Source organism: Pogona vitticeps, chromosome 11 (genome assembly GCF_051106095.1).
Source record: "Pogona vitticeps strain Pit_001003342236 chromosome 11, PviZW2.1, whole genome shotgun sequence".
In the NCBI taxonomy this organism is placed as follows: Eukaryota; Metazoa; Chordata; class Lepidosauria; order Squamata; family Agamidae; genus Pogona; species Pogona vitticeps.
Window position 1 is genome coordinate 7,575,808 of NC_135793.1, and position 14,821 is coordinate 7,590,628.

The following is a 14,821-nucleotide window of genomic DNA, read 5'->3' on the forward strand; positions in this document are numbered from 1 at the left end:
TTTAAAGCTAGTTATAAGCAGGCATCGGGGGTGTGTGTGGGTGGACATTTCCATTCAGTGCTGAGATAGAGCAGCTCATTTTTAATCCATGAAAGCTTGCATTAATTAATTGATTTTTTTTTTAGTGGTCTAATAAAAGTGTCACATTTCACTTCAGTGTATTTGATAATACAGTGGTGCCTCGCACAGCGAGGGTTAATCCGTTCCGGATTAACCCTCGCTGTGTGAAAACATCGCTGTATAGATCAAAAAAAGCCATTGGAACGCATTAAACTTAGTTTAATGCGTTCCAATAGCAGCTTTACTCACCGTACAGCGATGTTTCTCCGATGGCCGGCAGCCATTTTTGCGCCCTCCCCTCACTTAACGAGGGCGCGAAAACGCTGCGCGTGGCCATTTTGGGGCTTCTGGCGGCCATTTTGAAGCTGCCAAACAGCTGATCAGCGGGTCGCAAAGCGAAGGTCGGTAAGCGAACCGCTTACCGACCTTCGCTCTGCGATTTTGAGCCATAGGGGCTGTCGGTGTGCGATCGCATTTGCGATTGCTAGAACAGCCCCGTTGTGCGGATTCGTCGTTCTACAGTGCACTCGTTGTGCGAGGCACCACTGTACCTTGAAAATAAGATCTAGTTCTAGAAGGAAGGAAGGAAATTGTGGGAGCCAAAAGAAATGGACTCCAACTCTCAAAGAGAACTCTAAGCAACACAATTTGAAAGGAGAAAAGAAAGCAGAAATTTATTCCTAGTTGAGAAATTTATCTGGCTTCAAATCAAGAACTTCACTTCACTGATAAGAAATCTGCTGTTCATGAAACCTTTGAAGATCATTAATTTACCAGCCAAATGAATGAGGCCCCTGTCTTTTAATTTGATGCCAGCATCTCTCTTTCCTGTTAGTCTTTCACAAACACTAACAAACAACAAAATCTAGATGCCTAGAATTAAAAATAAAATCCCTGCAGACTTGGGTTTGAAACTTTGAAAGGAAAACTAAAGTAAAAGAAAGCTTTGGGCTGAACACAAACATGAAGGAAATGCCTAGAGATTTATGTTGAAAGAATTTGAAAATAAACTTCTGCAATGCATTTATTTGTCTTTTGAAATCATACTTTGGAAGTCTATGGGAAAGTTTTAGGGCTTGATAGTGAAATGGAGAATACTTGTCTGCTCAAGTTGAATTTCTCAGTGGTTACTTCCTTGTTAACCTGCCTTTCGGTTGCATTATCTGAGGGGGACCTTTCTGCTCTTCACGTGCTATCCAAGTCACCATCAGAGTGCAAATAATTAACAGTAATGATGTGCCATCAAGTTTATTCCATCGTATAATAGGGTTTTCTAGACGTGGTTGAGCAGTGTGCTGTATCTCGCTGGTGGTGCTCAGTGGCTACCCTGCAGCTTGCCCAAGACAAATACATCTGGCAGAACACGTAACAATCCAAGCAACCTTACCTGAATCCTCTGCAAGAGTCGGGATTTGAACCCGTGATTGGCTGGCTCTGCTGCTAAACTCTCCAACTCACTGACCTATGCCATCGATCATGTAGCTATTCTGAGCTGTATATTTGCAATGAATGAATGAATGAATGAATGAATGAATGAATGAATGAATGAATGAATAAATAAATAAATAAATAAATAAATAAATAAATAAATAAATAAATAAAATAGCTGCCTTATAGCAGATAAGAGTTTTATTCCATCTAGCTCACTTCTGCTCTCTCTCGTTTCAAGTGGCATCTTTCTGAGTCCTACCTGGAAGAGACAGAACCGAGGGTCTTATTTCGTCTGCCTGCCACATACCTTGGTACATGGAGTACTGAGAAGAAATGCATTCCTTCTCAGCTATCATGGCTTTAGAAGTCACTCGCAGAGATTCTGTGACCTCACAGCAATCTGACCAAGATTAAGGGAGGAAAACTGATTGAATGGAAAACTCTTATAATACTCTCTGCGGACTTAGATAAACAAGATCTGAGTTTCCAAAGCTCAGACAAGCTGTTTACTGGATCGCCACAACATATTAACCTGATGAGTAAGTATATTTAAGTTCTAATATACAAGAAGCCAAAATATTGCGAAGCAGCAAGTACAGAGGGCCATGAATCTCCCTGAATCAGCAATTTCGGCACTAGATATAAATATAATTTCCAGAGTAGAATCTGGCCAGGAATAGTCAAGGACGAAAAGAATTTAAAAAGCTTCCAGTCACTGCTATCTGAATCAAATACTGGAATAATTATATATAAGAACGTCAAAGATGCAGTAAACATTTCTTGTTCTCCAATTATGCTTTTAAACACCGTAAAAATGGGTAATATACAGTATACCCATTCCCAATACAGTATATCAACACATAATGCTCTCCAGGAATAGCATGGGGGCACATGAAAATCCTGGGCTCCCATTCCTTCTCTTAGAGAACACGATATGATTCAGTAACTTTTCTACTTAATAATAATAATAATAATAATAATAATAATAATAATAATAATAATAATAATAATAATAATAATAATAATGATGATGATGATGATGATGATGATGATGATGATGATGATGATGATGATGATGATGATGATGTGCCATTAAGTCAATTCTGACTTACGGTAACCCTTTCCAGGGTTTTCCAGGTAGAGAATATTCAGATGTGGTTTACCATTCTCTTCTTCTGGGGGGGGGACTGTGCAGCTGGCCCAAGGCCACCCAGGCTGGCTTTTCTCCCTGGAGGCACAAAGGGGAATCAAACTCCCAACCTCCCAATACCCAGACACCTAAACCACTGAGCTATCCAGCCAGCTTTCTGCTTTTAGCGCAGTATTAACACAGACATGTCACTCAGAAATAATTCATAGGCAGGATTCAGGTGGGTATGCTAGTTGTAACTCCTCTAATTGAGCCACTCAATGTCATCTGATGGTACTTAGCAGAGATATGATGTCCAAGTTTAGTAAGTATTGGTAGGTCCACTGACACTAGGCATTAGCCAGTATCTGCAGGGGCCTTGGAACTTATCTGCTGCAGATCCGTGGATCCTTCTGTAATAATTTATATTGCCCTCTACACCAGAGTACATTTCAATAAAATTAATCATGTACAAACATACCACACAACATTTAAAAACTACTTTTTTACCTATATACTGTATATATTTCCAAATAAGGAATGATAAAAAAAAATAACCAACTGCTAAAAACCAGCTGAAAGGTTCAGATAAAATACACTGGTCACTGATTTCTCCCAACACCCATGTCTCCAAGTTGAACTGATAGGTTTCCAGACCTCCTCTACAATTGTCCAACTCTGGTTCCATATGAGGGTGCCGGGGGAATGAATTCCACAGCCTTGGAGCCAAGGGAGGGGGGAAATGCCTGAAGCCTGGAATTTGCCACCTTAGCCCAAGGGACCTTCAAAAGTCCAGAATCTGGAGACTGAGTCCTCTTAAGAGGAATAGGGCATGACACCAGTTCCGCTAAATAGTTAGGACAGGAAGAATGTATGGCGTTAAATATATCAGGACAAAGATTTTGAACTATGTCCTTGACCTGACAGGCAGCCGAAGCAATGCCCTATGATAATAGGAAATGTGTAAGTGTCACGCTAACAGTTCTGTATCTAACAAAACAACAGAGCACTGTATCTTACCACTGGATATAAATCAATAAAGTCAACTTTGGTCCTCTGACCCTATCTGCATCCCATAATTAGAGCCCTCTGCTATCACTTTGTGGTGGCACTGCAGCTAGCGTGGCTTCATCCAATGGCATGTCGGGATTTATAGCTTGTTTGGGGAGGTACTGAAACTTCTCTGCCGTAGTTCAGGGGGACTGTGCGCCAGAGTTTTCTGAGAAATAATCCAGAGTACCTCACCAAACTACAAAATCCCAAATTGCTCAGGACAATGGAAGTGGCTTCAGACTGCTCTGACAAGGTAGTGTAGATGAACTTGGTGTGCAACAAGAATAATAATTAATAATGATCTCAGAACTGTAGAGCATTGACTCCAGCCCCTATCAAGAAGGCCCAAGGGGGAATTGAACTCCCAACCTCTAGCTCCACAGCCAGATACTTCAGTCACTGGACTACCCATGCAAGACAGTGGACGTCTCCATCTGCCCCCTAGAAGCCAATCCTAGGTGATTACCGAATTTATCTGGGTGAAAAATACACGGCCCCAGTTTACGTTCCAGAGTTGTTTATTGCTCCATCAATGTGTAGGAACATGTTTTGCCATATAAGCAACATCTGCAGGCAGGAAGCCTCAGAGACTGGGCAGCGGGAGATACATCTCTTTCCATGACATTGTTTAGATCAGTGGTCCCCAACCTTGGGCCTCCAGATGTTCTTGGACTTCAACTCCCAGAAATCCTGGCCAGTAGAGGTGGTGGTGAAGGCTTCTGGGAGTTGCAGTCCAAGAACATCTGGAGGCCCAAGGTTGGAGACCACTGGTTTAGATGATGCCAAACGTTGATGCATGGACTGCTTTGGGAAGTGGCGGCCACTGCTTCCCATGACGTCCCATCGCAGAGCCCGAATGGAGGAAGTCCACGAAGCAGAGTAAACCCATCTAGCATTGGATTGAGCAGAGGTTGGTCTAGATGATCTTCAAAACGTCTTCCTGCTTGATAATACAATCATTCTACACTGCCTGCCCGACAGATACCACCCCCTTTTCCCCCCCAGAGGCTCTGCTGTTCTTTAGAGGGGTTGAGTTTTCTTTTCCACCAGGTACCAATTTCAAGGCAGCATTTATAGGATGAGCGGGTATGTGCACAGAAGCTTGTTTTGATTCCTGCAAAATACTTACACTGAATATTTTGGTTCTCATGACTTCTGTGGCAGTCAGTCAAGACAGAGATTTCATGTGTATATTTGTATATCCTTCTGGGTTCCAAATGACTTAGCGCTGGAATTCAGACTTCTGTCATTTCTGGGGTTGGGTTGGTGGTGGTGAGGACATATTTAATATACAGTAGAACAGGACAAAGCTTTTACCTCGGGATGGACAAAGCCCATCTCTCCCATTGTTGGGCAACAGTTCCCATCAAGACTAGACAGCACAGCCAATAGTGAAGAAGACTGGGAGATACTGGCCCAGGACTGGCCGAGTTTAGAATGTACACACTGAGCTTCTGCACATACATGTGTTGTGTGTCTCTGCTTTTGTGGTTTCTCCCCAATTCCCCCATCCATGATGCAGAAAATATAAAGAAAATATTTCTTTACCCAGCGTGTTGTTATTCTGTGGAACTCCTTGCCACAGGATGTGGTGATGGCCTCTGGTCTAGATGCCTTTAAAAGGGGATGGAGCAGATTCCTGGAGGAAAAGTCCATCGCAGGTGACAGGCCATGAAGGGGATGGATAATCTCCGGGCTTAAGAGGAAGGTAGCTCTGAAAGGCCAGGTGCAGGGCAGGGGAATCAGGAGACCGGGATCTCGTGGTCTCTCGTGGGCTCCCAGAGGCATCTGGTGGGGCCACCGTGAGAGACAGGAAGCTGGATGAGACGGGCCCTTGGCTTGATCCAGCAGGGCTCTGATGTTCTTATGTGCACAGTTGCATTACGAAACCAAGCGACATACCGGCGTGGCTTCTGCAAAACCAAATTTATGATCAGTACAACCCCAAAAATTAATTAAAACAAGTGTGAACTCCAGCGAGATCTTGCAGGTTACCGTAAGTGTTTTCATTCACCAGCCTTGCAATTTTGTTAAATTTCCCACTATTCTATGTTTCTAGCTTCATTGCATAATTGGTCATCGTTTTGTGTCCAGTAGGCTGTTTTCTAGAAGCTCCTCCCTGCCCGCCTTGAGGGAGAAGAGTCCTCTAAGTCAGTGGTCCCCAACCTTGGGCCTCCAGATGTTCCTGGACTTCAACTCCCAGAAATCCTGGCTAACAGAGATGTTGGTGAAGGCTTTTGGGAGCTGTAGTCCAAGAACATCTGGAGGCCCAAGGTTGGGGACCACTGCTCTAAGTGTTGTTGTTGTTGTTGTTGTTGTTGTTGTTGTTGTTGTTGTTGTTGTTGTTGTTGTTGTTGTACTTCTGAAAAACTTGGGGTTTCTCTAATGACACTCTTCTCTCATGTGTGCTAGTACTTTGGGAACTACTTTAGGACTAGCTGTCAGAGAAATGAGGCATGTATTAGTACATATGGTGCTGTCGCTAAGATCTCTCAATCAACATGATGTAGCTTCCAGCTTGGTACACACACTAAATAATTGGTGTAATAATGGCATTGTGATCGCTCCTAGTGTTGGGATTTTCTGATTTCTTGGACTACAAATCCTATAATTCTCCAGTTCTCAACTAGAAAATGTTGAGGCTGAGCCAGGCCTAGTCTCTTCTAATGCTCATCTGAAATCTACTGAGCTACTACATCCTGTCTTGGTCACCCCATCGAAGAGGGGTGTGTGCGTAAAAAAAGAAGAAGCCAAAAACATGCACACATTTCCATATCTTGCACAAAAATCTTGCACAAAAAGACAACCTCATTGCCGGGGTAAATTTATTTAATTTCCTCCCCTGATTCTTTTCTAAATCAAAATCCCTCAATAAGTGGTTTCTTCTCCAGACACTTCTCTGCAAAAGATGACCATTGCTAAAGGCACCTATCAAAACATCAACCTTTCTCCAACGTTCCTCTCCCTTCCTTTTGTAAACAGATTGTAAAGACGGAGCCAACAGAGATCAACATATCTCGAACGATGCCAAGCGCAGCTCTGAAACATTTTTGGTGCATTAAGGGCGGTTTTTCTGACAACACATTTGGGAAAGTGATTTCTTCTCACAGAACCCACAGGGGGAGCGGGGGCACTGTGGAAAATATCTGAATATTTATTGGCCACAATCCAGCGTTTCCACCTTGAGTACATAGGAACGTAAGAGTGGCACTGTGGCGGACAAGAAGTCAGTCTAGTCCAGCATGTGATGGCCAAGCTCGGTGGGTTTTAGGTCTCTGGCTATGGTGCCAAAGATTGGGAATTCGATTCCCCACTGGGCCTCCTTGGCAGGGGCTGATGATAGGATCCCTTCCAGCTCTGCAGCTCTAAGATGGTGACGATGATAATGCTGATGGTTGTTATCATCTTTGTTATTTAGATATATGGGAGACCTGCAAGCAAGACAAGTAACTCAACAGTACCTTACTGCTCATGGATTCCAACAGCTGATACACTGAAACAAGGCTCCCTCTGACACAGGATAACAATTAACAGCCCCAATCATCATACCATTTGTCCAGTCTCATTGCTAAAGCTGGGTCAAGCTGGTGTCTCTTCTTACACCTAGTGCAATATTGTGAGACCTCTTCGGTAGTAGCTCTCTGGGGATTCACACAGAGTTTTCTCCTGGTTTTCTCTGGGCATGGCAGCATCCTCTTCTGATCTCCCATCCACATTTAACCAGATCTGACTCTGCTCAGCTTCTGAAAACAGATGAGGCTGGCCTATTCCAGGATGTACAACCTGCACTTGCAAGGATTTCTGTGGTAGTCAAAATGTTTCCGTCCTGTTTTTTTTTCCCCAGTGCAAAGCCACTCTCAGTGCCCAATGGACAGAAAGTAAGAAAATTACTTACTCCAAACTAAACACACACAATAGCTTCCCAAACACAATCTCAGAAACAGTGATGGTATCGGTGTACCTGTTCAGACTAGATCAGTAATGCCCTGCATTATATTTAAGGGGCTACTTTCAAACACTGGAAAACCAGCTTCAAATCAGCCAAATGTAGGGAGCTTCTATAGCTTGCCTATCATGATATGCCAGATTAACAGACAACAGAATTTTTAAAACCTGAACATTTGGTGGGTGGGTGGTAAGGCTAACATACTTAAGTCATCTTGCTACTTGTGTGGGTAGCTAATCGTCCTACTGGGACAGCGCTCTAAAGTCTGTATTCTTTTCTCTCTTTTTTGTGCGGTGTCTTCACATATTCACCAGACCAATTTAATATACGTTTACTGAATAGCCCAAGCATTTCCATGCACTGGTGACTCAAATGTCAACTTTCATTTTCTTTCTTTTTATTTTGAAGGGAGGGAAAAAATGGCTGGGTATCAAAGCTTAAAATAATAAGGACATTGAAAGAGGAAGACACAGCACGTAAGGCTCAGTTCTTTTTTTTTTTTAATATATATATATATATATATTTATTTATTTATAACTATAACAAAAAAATCATATACATAAAACATATACACTTACAACACAATAACAGTGTTCCCCACCACCATATACGGGACCTCTTGCCATATTCTTCTTTTTCTTCTTCTTCTCATTCTTCTTCTTCTATTGTCCTCCTCTCCAGAACTGCATAGATTCTTGATTTGGAGCTCTCCCTTTTCCCCTTATTAACACATATTCCAAAAATTTGCCCCATATTACATAAAAATTATTCTTTTTCAACTCTCCTTTCTTCATCTTTAAATTACAAGTTAATTTATCATTTAATGCTATATTCCATATTTCTTTATACCATTCTTCAATTTGTAATTCAGTCTTTAATTTCCACTGTCTAGCAATAATCAATCTAGCTGCTGTTATTAAATTAGTTATCAATTCTTTAATCATTTTGTCATATTCCACATTCTCATATATTGATAACAAAGCAATCTCAGCCTTACATTCTATATCTTTTCCACAGATACAACTTAATTCTTTAAAAATTTGTCTCCAGAAACTTTGTACCTTTTCACATTCCCACCACTTAACAACATTAAGTCAGATTTTTGCCAGTTTATGTAAGGCTCAGTTCTAAAGGGCTGAGCAAAAAGTAGATCATCCGGTCTGTTTCCAAAGTTTAAGGGTGGGGTGGACCTTCCTGTCCTTCTGTAGCGCAACCCACACACAAAAGTGAGGTATCAGAACTTGAAGAGATGACCTTTACACGGAGATGGGGGGGGGAATTCCATACTAATGATCTTAAGTTACAGGAAGCCAGATTTCAACTGAATATCAGGAAAAAAAATCTTAACTGTTAGAGCAGGACGACAATGGAACCAATGATCTTTGATGTGGATTCCTGCCTTGAGCAGGGGGGTTGGACTCCATGACCTTATAGGCCCCTTCCAACTCAATGATTCTATGACTAGCTGAGATGAGCAACTGGATTTCAGCCCTAGAACCTCTCACCCTCCCCCCAATTTTCCCCCCAAGCTCTGCAGAACTGCAGCATACTTTTTTTTAACCTGGTTCTGTTGCCTGTGCCCGACCCTACAATATTTTTATATAGGATAGGATATAAATGTTTGACTATGCAGCTTTTGCAGAAAAACTCCGGTTCTTATAAACGAACAAAATCCTGTTTTCGCAGGTAAGGGAAAATGATGAGCAAAAGCCCCCGAAGACCTCCAAGGCAGCCCTTGAGTTCTTCGAGGAGCCAAGAATGCCACTGAAATGATGGGATGTTTTCCAAAGAGAAGTTCCCAGAATCCAATAAAAGAAAAATCCAGGTGCTTTCAACTCTAGGTATGCAAACACGTTGTAAAAATTTAGGAAAATCCTGCACATCGTATGAAAACAGTGAGCGATTTATCAGTTCCATCTTTAGAAATCTGCACTTTGTTTGGACAGGATTGTGGGCCTTATCCAGCCATTAACTTGATCGGATGACCGCTCAGATCACAGCCTGTCTACCAATATGTTACATCTTCTTGCCATTGTTTTATATTAATTGTACAATTCCTGATTAGGTAGACAGGGAGTCAGTCCATTTTAAATAAACAGGCTCCAGAGACATGTGCAAGCAGAGGTGGAATACTGAAGTATTACCAAGCCAAGAAATATTCCGTTGTATGAAGTCACTCAGAACTCTGGTTGTGCGAAGCCAGAAGTTTTCAGGTGTTCACAATATAGCAAACCTGAATGCACAAAGAGAGGGAGCAAACCAGCTTTACTGCCTCTTCCTATCTGTAAAGCGAGAGTCCGAAACACCCTCCAAAGCCACTCAATTTTTCAGAGTTCCAGATCACGGAGAAAACTTTCCCAGATAATTGCAAATTTCTCTTTTTCAAACTGCCACTGCTGAAGATGCAGAGGGTGTGACTAGACAGCCAAATTATCCCAGCCTGGATAGGTCTTGAAGATGCTAAACAGGGTCGCTTCGAGGTATGGTATATCTCCCCTCAAGGAACCCTGCTTAGCATGATCAAGATCTTCTTTCCCTTTAAAGCAGGCTTGTCCAACCTGCGGCCCGAGGGCCACATGCGGCCCAGGTCGGCTCATAATGCGGCCCAGTGCAATTTTTTTGATTTTTAAAGAAATTCCAAAGTTTCAAGTTACACTGCCAGCGCTTGCGGCCGGAATGCAGCCAGGGCACGTCACAAGGGGGGGGGGGAGAGGGAAAGAAGGAAGGAGTGGGAGGGGAGAGTTGTGTGACTGCATTGAGCCGTCCCCGTCAATAGGTGGACCCCCTCCCGGCCCCATAAAGCCACCGGAGTCAAAGCTGGCAGCCTCTGCTGTCCGAGGTTGCAGTTGCCAGTAAGCGCGCTTGGAGTGGAGCTGCGGAGGATGGCTAGGGTTGCCCCCCATGCAGCCCAAACCAAATGTATGTGCGGCCCAAACCAAATTTGCATCTTCTAATGTGGCCCAGGGAAGGTGAAAGGTTGGACGCCCCTGCAAGGGGAAAGATTTCTTAAGAGCTTTCAGCAGCTGTCTTGCTATTCCCTTTAATGAAGCCACTTAACCATCTTGAGAAATGGAAATGGAAAGCCATAAGCTAATATATCTGTAAGCAATTTTGGAAATGTTGATTTTTGACAATTGTAAAGTATAATACTCTGATATATAATTGGATAGAGGAAATGCAGGAGAAAGAATTATAATAATTACTATACATTCAGAATGTTAGATATTGAACTAAATACTGTATCTGAAATATTGGATATGAAATATAATATACATAGATACATATGGACATAGTATGGTTTAGTATGGGAGTAGGACACTGAGGTTTGATGTAGTCAAAATCATATAATGGATAAGACTGAATGTGAAATACCTCCCTGTGTTTTTGTTTGTTTTATATGTTTTTGTTTGTTTTGTATGTGTGTGTGTTTTATAAAATAATAATAAAAATAAAAAAAGAAAGAAAAGAAATGGAAAGCTCTCTTTCCACTCACCTTTGGAGGGTAAGGAAAATGAAGTTTTACATTTCTTTTTGATTGTTGCTAACGTGTCAGTAATGCTTTGAAAGGATTCTTTTCTTCACTGATGTCAAAAGTGAATGAAATTTCAAATTTAGTTCAAAATTAATCTCGGCTTTGATTAATCCTTTCCCTCCTCTCCCCCCCCCCCGGAGAAAACATGAAAAGTATAATTATTCAATTTAGAGATAAGGGCAGAGGAATCGAAATTTCCCAAGATTTTTAGGAGGCTTAAGCAAAGGGACAACTTAAGCCATCTGCTTTGGTTCAGTCCCAATGATCACACAAATCAGAAGTGAACCCACATAGTAGCCCCTGACAAGGACTGAAAATATGTGGGTAAGCAGTGTTACATAACAGCACTGATGTTACCTGTCTGTCATGGGTTTGGAGGGAAAGTTCCATCCTATGGGGAGTGGAAGGCGGGACATCAGGAGGAGGGGCTGTACTGTATAAATATGTGATGCCTGTGTGGTGAAGAGGAGATGCTGAGACAGACTGTGAGACACTGGGAGGGACGAAGCAGCAGCTGGGGAAGAAGAAGCTGTTGTGGGAGTCTGTGTGTCTGACAGGGTACTACTGTGTGTCAGAGTACCAACCTGAAAGGTTCAGGGGTCTGTTGGTTAGCCAGAACTGATGGGTTCAGGGTCTGTGCTTTAAGTTAAAGGTTCTAGGTGAACCAAACTGTATGCTTGTGTGTGTGAGAATAAGCCACGTTACTTTATTTTATTCACCTGATTGCTTATTTTTCCCTGTGTGTATTTAAAATAAACTTTATTCTTTTTGTTGTTTAAAAATCCATCCCTGGTCTGTGTGACTTATTATAGGGAATGGTTGGTGGCAGCTTAGTAACTGTGTGATAGATCCCAGTAGGTCTGGGTTTGTCACATTGATTGGTGTCCAGCGTGTGGGATACGACTGGTCCAGTTGTCCAGTGGTCCAGCAAAGCCTTGGCAGGTGTGCCCAGAGCAAGGGGGGTCTAGTCAGGGACAGTCTGAGGCGCGTAGGTAATCTTCTAGGTGTACCTCACGGGGAGGTGCGCTAGTAGAAGAACGTGCCAACTGGGGAGACTTAGATTAAGGTGCTCTGAGGCAGCCTAGTTTTGGCGGGAAAACGCTGAGGCAAAACTGCATAGTAACAGTGAGCTTGCCAGCTGAGAGGCCCAGCAGAGGGGGGTAGGCTCTGACTCGATACTGTTGCAATTTAAGTGCTGAAGAACAGCAGCAATCTCTAGGGGGAGCTGGTTCTGAGGCAAAAGGAAAAAAGTGGTCGTTTTATTTTGAGGCTTGACTTTTTAAAGCAGCCTGTTCTGAGGGGGGATTATGCCCTTGACTCGAAGCCAAGTAGCAGACATGAGTGAAGTGAAAGACCCCCAGATTGACCAAGGTTCTGAGGATGAATTTGGCTCAGTGCAAGGTGATAGCACAGGAGAACAGAACCCAGAGCTCAGAAAAATACTCATAGCCCAACAGCATGAACTGAGGGTGAGGGAAATGGAGGAAAGGGAAAGAGAGAAACAGCGGCAATTTGAATTAGAGAGAGAGAGAGAAAGAATGGAAATGGAGAGGGAGAGAGAGAGAATTGCTCTGGAAAAAGAAAGAATGGCGTTTGAATTAAGAAAACTGGAAATGATGAACCAGAACAATAATAATAATAGGGATTCTGAGGGAGGCCAACTGTCTAAGGCTGACCTGAAGAAATTCCCTGTGTACCACAAGGGAGATTGTCCTGAGGTGTTCTTTTCCTTAGTGGAAAGAGCGTTTGTGGACTTCTCAGTGAGGGAAACTGAGAAGATGACCATCATGCGATCTTTAATCAGTGGTAGCCTGGCTGAGGTTTATGCCGAGATGCCTGAGGAACGGATGAAAGATTTCGCAGAGTTTAAAAAACTGGTGTTTGCAAGACATGGGATAAATGCAGAGCAGCTGAGACAAAGGTTCAGGTCCCTCACCAAGAAGCCAGAACAGACTTTTACCCAAGTGGGGGCCCAATTGGTGAGGCTGCTTGAGAAATGGCTATCGCAGGAGGGGACAGAGACCTATGAACAGCTTAAAGACTTGATAGCCCTGGAACAGTTCTATTCAGTTCTGCATGGGGAATTGAAATTCCAGGTGAGGGAAAGGAAACCAAAATCTGTGGCACAAGCCGCAGAGATCGCGGATTTTATCTCCCAAATAAGAAAGCCCTTGGGTGAGGGGAAATCTGTAGGTAAACCCAAAGAAACCTACAGCAAGTACTCTCAGGGACCAGGGAAAAGCCAGCAAGGGGGAGGGGCCCATGGTGAAGGGAAGCCCTCAGGCATGAAACCAAGCCCTCAGAATTTGGAGGGAAAACCGAAACAAGAGGAGAGAGAATCCAAATACACTAGAAAATGCTATTTCTGTCAGGGAAAGGGTCATCTGATCTCAGAGTGTGAGAAATTAAAGCAGCTAAAAGGAATGGTGCCTCAGAATTCTAGTGGGACCAAGCCAAAAGCTGTGTTCTGTGTCCAGAAAGAGCAAAGCTCAGTGTCACAGAGGGAGCCTGTTGCCATGGCTACTCAGTCTGGAACAGCTACCTATGCTGATCAGGCTGAGGAAAATGGTCCTCTTATAGAGGTAAAGCGCTGCTTGCTGGTAAAAACAGATTCTCAGTTGTTTGAGACCGCCGGGGTGGACGTAGGAATACTTGACCGTCAGTATAGGGGGCTGCGGGACACTTGTTCCCAGGTAACCCTGTGCCATCCAGATATTATTCCTAGGGAGTTTATAATCCCAAATGAGAGCATGAAGGTGGCAGGGATTGAGGGGCAGATAATCTCTCTGCCAGTAGCAGAGGTACCTGTCAACTTTCAAGGCTGGAGGGGAGCTTGGCGGCTAGCGATTTCATCGACTCTGCCAGCAGCCGTGCTCGTGGGAAATGACCTGGCTGAACATGTGAAACGGGTGCTAGTGATTACACGCTCACAAGCCACCACAGGGACAGTTCAGGGGGGTAATGATGAGCCAGAGACGGAAGCAGGTGGGGGAAGTTCAGAAGCTGTGGTGGAAACCTTAACCACAGACAGCAGATTTGGACAGGAGCAAAAGGCAGACGCCACTCTCCAAAAGTGTTTTGAACAGGTGACTGACGCCCAGCTAACACCTGAAACCCCAGTGAGATTTCTGGAGAAAAAGGGGATTTTATATAGAGAAACCCTGAGGAATATCTCAAAAGGGGGAGATGGGATCAGAAGTCAGCTGGTGGTACCTGAAAAGTATCGCCCCATGATCTTACAAAGGGGTCACTCTGACATGTTTGCTGCACACTTAGGGGTGAAAGGGCCCCTTGATTTGATCAAACAAATTTGGGAGCAGGTCACCCAGGATGACCCACAAGATGTTGTGACATACATAGACACCTTGATGAATGACCTAAAGCGAAATCTAGAGCTGGCAGCAGAAAACCTGCAAGCGCAGAAGGTCAAACAGAAAACATGGTATGACCGCAAAGCTAGAGAGAGGCACTTTGACCCAGGGGAGGAAGTGCTCTGGCTTAGGCCCTGCAGAGAGAATAAACTGCAGCTCAAATGGGCAGGACCATATAGGGTCATTTCCAAGATGTCAGACCTGAACTACCTAATAGAGCAGGAGGAGAACCAAGCAAGGAGGGTGGTTCATGTGAATGCCCTAAAACCCTACTACAGAGGGGAACAGAGGGTTTTATT